This window comes from Glycine max, chromosome 2 (genome assembly GCF_000004515.6).
Source record: "Glycine max cultivar Williams 82 chromosome 2, Glycine_max_v4.0, whole genome shotgun sequence".
Taxonomy (NCBI): domain Eukaryota; kingdom Viridiplantae; phylum Streptophyta; class Magnoliopsida; order Fabales; family Fabaceae; genus Glycine; species Glycine max.
The window spans coordinates 30,848,558-30,854,514 of NC_016089.4; the positions used below are offsets into that span (position 1 = coordinate 30,848,558).

The 5,957-nt window shown below is 32.2% G+C and overlaps 1 long non-coding RNA gene across 1 annotated transcript; it reads left to right on the forward strand.

Annotated features, from left to right (window-relative positions):
- The first annotated feature begins 5,216 nt into the window (after nucleotides 1–5,216).
- Nucleotides 5,217–5,654, forward strand: LOC100814086 (uncharacterized). The gene is made up of 2 exons (XR_005887530.1): nucleotides 5,217–5,402; nucleotides 5,481–5,654. It is a non-coding gene; the product is annotated as an uncharacterized lncRNA (long non-coding RNA).
- Nucleotides 5,655–5,957: the final 303 nt, after the last annotated feature.

A 5,957-nucleotide genomic window follows, 5' to 3' on the forward strand; every position in this document is an offset into this window, starting at 1 on the left:
AAAATCTTAGTCGATATCGGCAAAAAATAACTTTGGTTGACATCATATAAAAAAATTCTAACCGAAAAAACATCGACTAACGTCAGTGAAAAATAACTTATGTCAATATCGGCCGTAAAAACTTTGATCACTCCTAGTTGTGAGTGTTGAGCGATAAAGTGTTGCGAGCAAGAACGTGAGGTAGAGTAAACATCTCTGAAAAAAAAATTTCAAATTTTATATTCTTTTACCCTCTGTTTGGATGGGGAAATTTAATCAGGTAAAGTATTTTAACAGAGATATTAAATTGCCTTTCAATAATCTAATATGTTTGGATGGGGTATTTTAAAAGTAATTAAAATGCTGTCATTTTTATAAAGTATTTTAATATATTAATTTGAGAAAATTTAAAATTCTCATTAAAAAGCAAAGAAATTAAAATTCCCTTTCTCTCTCAGCACAAACCACGCGCTCTCCCTCTATCTCATCGCACACTGCAGACGAGCTCTCTCTCCCTACGAGCTCTCTCTCCCTCTCAACACACATCATCACAAGCTCTCTCTCTTTCCCTCTCAGCAGCGTCACGAGTTACCACTCCCTCTCCGTGGCTTTTCTTCCTCTTGGTAAGTTCCTCTCTCCCTCGTTATCTCTGTTTTTTTTTTTCTTTTTTCAAAGTTTATGTTTGTTTGATTTTGATTTCATTTTGGTAGTTATAAGGGTTGCTTGATTTTTTTATTTATGTTTCGTTTTCTATTTTGTTTCCGTGATTTTGATATGTTGGTGGGTGTGAATTGAATGGATTTGGAGTTGAGATAGATTGTGAGCACCATATGTTTGTGAATATGCATCAAAGAGAAATAGAGAAACAAATCTATTTAAATTTCTTGAACTGTATGATTTTCTGGGGGTTCAAGGGAATTGGTTTATTTGGCATTTTGGTTATTTGTTGATGGGGTTCAAGGATGCTGCTTTGAAATATGTCTTGAAAGGGAAACATGGGTTTGTTCTGTAGTGAAGACCCCAGATACTTAGTACCTGCTAACACAATCAATATAAGAGAAGTCTCAGTCTCTCAGTGTAACTGCAGATACCCTTCCTATTGGGAAGGTTAGTTGGAAAAAGTAAGATTGTGACAGGAATACCAAAAATCCAACAAAGAAAACAAAAAAAACAAGGAAATTTTTCTGGAGCACTTGTGAATGACAGATGAAATTAGAGTTGGATCTTGTATAACTTCATTACAACAGTTACAATCCTTAGTGTCAAGTTTAAGTATGCATAGTGTACACTTAGGATACATTTTACATTTCTCAGTGATTATGGAGTACACATCATCCTGGTAAGAAGATTCCAGCAGTGAATTTAGTTTTTCAAATTATGAATTGAAAAATCTTTAAATAACTGTATAATTGCAAATATACAAGTCCTACTATGATAAAGAAAAACATGCTTCAATATTGGTATGCTTTGCTTGAACTTTGTGCATAACTGCATAAAAAATTCTAATAAATAAATGCCAACATTTGTTAAATGGTTCACATCATTCCCCGGGACCACAATATAAGGTGATAAGAGTGATAACATAAAAAGAACCTGTAAGCGCTTCTTTTGTCTGGAATGTTTAAAAAATTCATGGTGTCTTTTCAAGATATAATGGTTTTAATTTTCGTTCACGGCAGGAGTTGTATCATTATCTTTTGAAAACTCCTCCGGTGTAATCAAAAAGTCATTGGACGGGGAGAATAAAAGAAGCTTTCAGTGCAGCTAACATAACCACATTAGCTTGAGTTGACCAAAATATCCCATGGTATTGGCATCATTACTGTTAAAAGAAGAAACATTTGCTTTCTTGTTTAAATTACTTCATTCCCATGATAGATATTTGATAGAACAGAACATTTGAAGAATAAATATTATAACAGAATCAAACAAACATTATTTAGTTATACACTATCATACAAAATTCTAGACTTATCTGCTCTTATAGTGACCAAAAATGCATGATATCTATAGCATATGTCTAGAGGCAACTAATAGAAAATGCCAAAACTTATTTATATTTTGTCCCTTGAGGATGAGGATGAGGATTGACTATTGAGTAAAGAGATTTCTGCTATACAACTTGTACATCATAGACTCAGGAATATAATAATCACATAGAAGAGCACATAGAGTTAAAAAGAAATATATAAGCAAAAGGGAAAATAAAATAATATACCTATCAATGTCATATGGTGTTGCATCAGCTATCAAAGTAAAAAATGTACACCAGTCTTCAAAATTCTTTTAGTAGTTAATTAAAAAAAATCTTCTATTCAAAGTCCTCCATTACATAGTTATAATTGCAGATAGACCCCACCCACCTTCACACATAATCCTAAGTAATATGGTTATGAATGTCTCTTGACATAGAAATGCTTCCTATTCTAATTTGCAAATTCGGAATCAGATCAACGTTTTCTCTTCAAACTTGGTTCTGAGCACGACGTTTATGGTCTCTCTTCCTCCGTGCCCGAGCGTGCCTTCTACTTTCTAAAACAATTATAATTATTAGTGACTTTCAAAACAAAAATACCAAACGATTATTTGGACCCTTATAAAACTACTATTATTAGGATAAGTTTTAGGATTTATTCATTTCACTTGTAGTTTTCAAAAGGTTTAATTAACTATTTTGTTCCAGTATTTGTACAAACTTTTTATTTTATTCCCTATACATATAAATTTTATGTTTTAGTCCTTGGGAGCAAATTTTTTATTTTTATGTTTCAAAAGGTTTATTTAGTTTCTAGCCTCATTTTATGAGTATGGTTAGAAGCTATTAATAGTAGTTCCATTGACTCGGGAGTATCTGTTTCCAATGTTGAGACAACATTAAATGTCTTGATTCAGATTGTATCGACCACCCATTGGAACAAGCATTTCTTCTGTTAAACATTTCTTATTACTTCTCTATGCAACTTAGTTCTAGCACAAAAGAGTAGTAACACAGCAGGAAAACTGCACAACAGTTCAAAACATAGAAACAACATAGATAATAGGTTGAACATAATAATTAACCATGCAACAACATACATGTAGCTTGCAGCAACACAACACAGAGGAAGCATTTAATAGCGTTTTTATTTTTGAAAGGCGTAAATGTGTGTTTTTATTTTTGAAATATAATCATATTTTATTTCGTAAAATTATACAAGAAGGAATCATTAAGTATTCCAAAATTGAGAGGGAGTTTGATTAATCTCTAGGTGATATGTATTTTAAAAAATTAATAACACTCAATTATGTCTGTAGAAGAAAAGGAGAAATAGTTGAATAACGAAGCCTTGATGAATGAGAAGCACTGCTCCCCATTGTTGTTCCGTTTGAAGATTTAATTTCCAAAAACACACACATCTGACATGCTTCGCTGCCCTATTGTATTGTCCTCACCTCCTACTTCACTCTTCTCCCCGTCAATTGCCTTCTAATTCTATATAACCTATAAGTAATTATACATTCACTTATTCTATTTTAATCACTACATAATTAATCACATTAATATTTTTGTTTTCTTTTAATTGTCTTTTCCTACTAATTAAATACTGTGCACCTTTATACTACTAACTCTGTTTTATTATAATTGTCTTCTTAATTTATTTTACAAAAGTAGTAATTTTATAAAATTAATCTGATATAATTATTAATTCATTTATAAATTTTACTGATAGTGATATTTTTGCTGTAGGATTATTAGACGGTGGTCAAAGGTGAATCAGTGCAGAGTAGTATTGGTGTGTACTCAAATTTACACGAAAACTTATCTCCAACTGCAACATAAATGAGTTTATTTATATTGTATTCATTTTCTCTGCCTTCCAATTATATATTGTATTATATTTGACAGAGGAAGCATTTAAGTTGTTAATTGATTAATTAACCATACTCATAGGGTCTATGTATAAAGAAACACATTATTGCAGAGTCACATTAAAACACATTTATTTATATTGAAAAAGTAGACGACTTGGGTTCTGTGGGAGAAATCCTAATCCCACAATATATAACAACATCATAGGTTTCCCCACTGCAACAAGGGGTGTATTGATCAAAATCACTCCTCCGAGCCATGCGCTCTGCTCTCACAGGCATATTGGCTCCTAACCTAATCAATGATTTCCTGAAACATGAAGAAATATGTATAAGACGGAGTATATAGAAGAAATTCTGAATCGACAAAAATGCAGAGATAGTATGAAAAACATCCAAGTTGAAAAATCAACATGGACTAGAGGAAATAATAACCAGGCTAATATTAAATTCAGAACACTAAATTCTTTTAAAAGAGATTAGGACCACCCCTCAAACAACTGCTACTATATTCCCAACTACTCAAAGATAATTCAAACTACTTGCAAAGTTACAATTATTATCATGAATGTCGTCAATCCAGAGGAACAAGACATGATTTAATAGTATCATTGTTTTTAGTTGATCATCTTTGTATTGCACTAGTATCATTGTTTTACATCTTTTACCTAGATATTTTTTTAAATCTCCAAATAATATATGCACATATTATCTTATATCATTATCATGCAGTTTGGATTGAGAAGAAATGGATCATAGCATAGTTGACACTGCAATGACTTCAAGAAAACGTAAAAGAGAAGAGTATAAGAAGATAATCTTATTAGCTGCTGCTTGTGTTGTTCATATGGTCATTGGTGTAGTGACATGGTATCATAATAACTATTTTGTTAAGAACCAACCCGTAATTGGGAACTAGAACGTCAGAGCTTCCTTAATCGTCTTTATAGAGGAACAAATAAAGATTGCATTGAACAATTGAGGCTTAGTAAAAATGCATTTTTTAACCTTTGTAGAATTTTACAAGAAAAGGTGGATTAGTAAGAACAAGAAATGTTCCAACAACTGAAGCAGTAGCAATGTTTTTACATATCCTTGCTCACAACCTAAAATATAGGGTAGTGCAATTTAGTTATTGTAGATCTAAAGAAACCATAAGTAGGCAATTCAATGATGTCTTGAGAGCGGTAATGAAAGTGAGCAAAGACTATTTGAATTTTCAACCCTGTACTTTAGAAGGTGCGGAAGCAAACAAGTGGAGATGGTTTGAGGTAAGTTTATCAATTGTTAGGAGAAATTAGTTAATTATAAAATTTTCTTAGAATCTAAAAAAATTGTCTTGTTTGTAGAGATGTATTGGAGCACTTGATGGGACTCATATTCGGTTACAGTTTCTCCTGATGAGAGACCTAGATATCGTAATAGAAAGGGTGATGTCTCTACAAATGTGTTAGCTGCTTGTGGTCCAGATTTAAGGTTTATTTATGTGTTACCTGGGTGGGAAGGGTCTGCAGGAGATTCTCGAGTATTACGAGATGCATTACGTCGTCAAAACAAACTTGAAATTCCAACTGGTAATATTTCTTAGAAATAATTTTTTTCTTTTTTTTTGGTCTAGTTTAAGTCTATGTTTGTTATTTTAAACATTGTAGGTAAGTATTTTCTTGTGGATGCGGGATATACCAATGGTCCGGGATTTTTAGCACCATATCGAGGGACTAGATATCATCTCAATGAGTGGATTGGAAACACCCCTCAAAGTTACAAGGAGTTATTTAATCTTCGTCATGCAAGTGCCCGAAATGCAATAGAAAGGTCATTTGGGATCTTGAAAAAAAGATGGAGTATATTAAGAACTCCTTCATTTTTTGATATAAAGACACAAATAAGAATTATCAATGCTTGTTTTGTGTTACACAATTTCATAAGAGACGAACAACAAACTGATCAACTTTTAGAAGTTCAAGACTTAGAATTTTTATTGTTGTTGATGAAGAGTTAGTCCATCAATCAAGGGAAGAAGTTCAAAATAATGTCATAGATGATATCACAACTATTCAAGCTACCGAGGAATGGACAAGATTTCGAGATACATTAGCTATGAATATGTTTGCTAACTATCAAGTTAG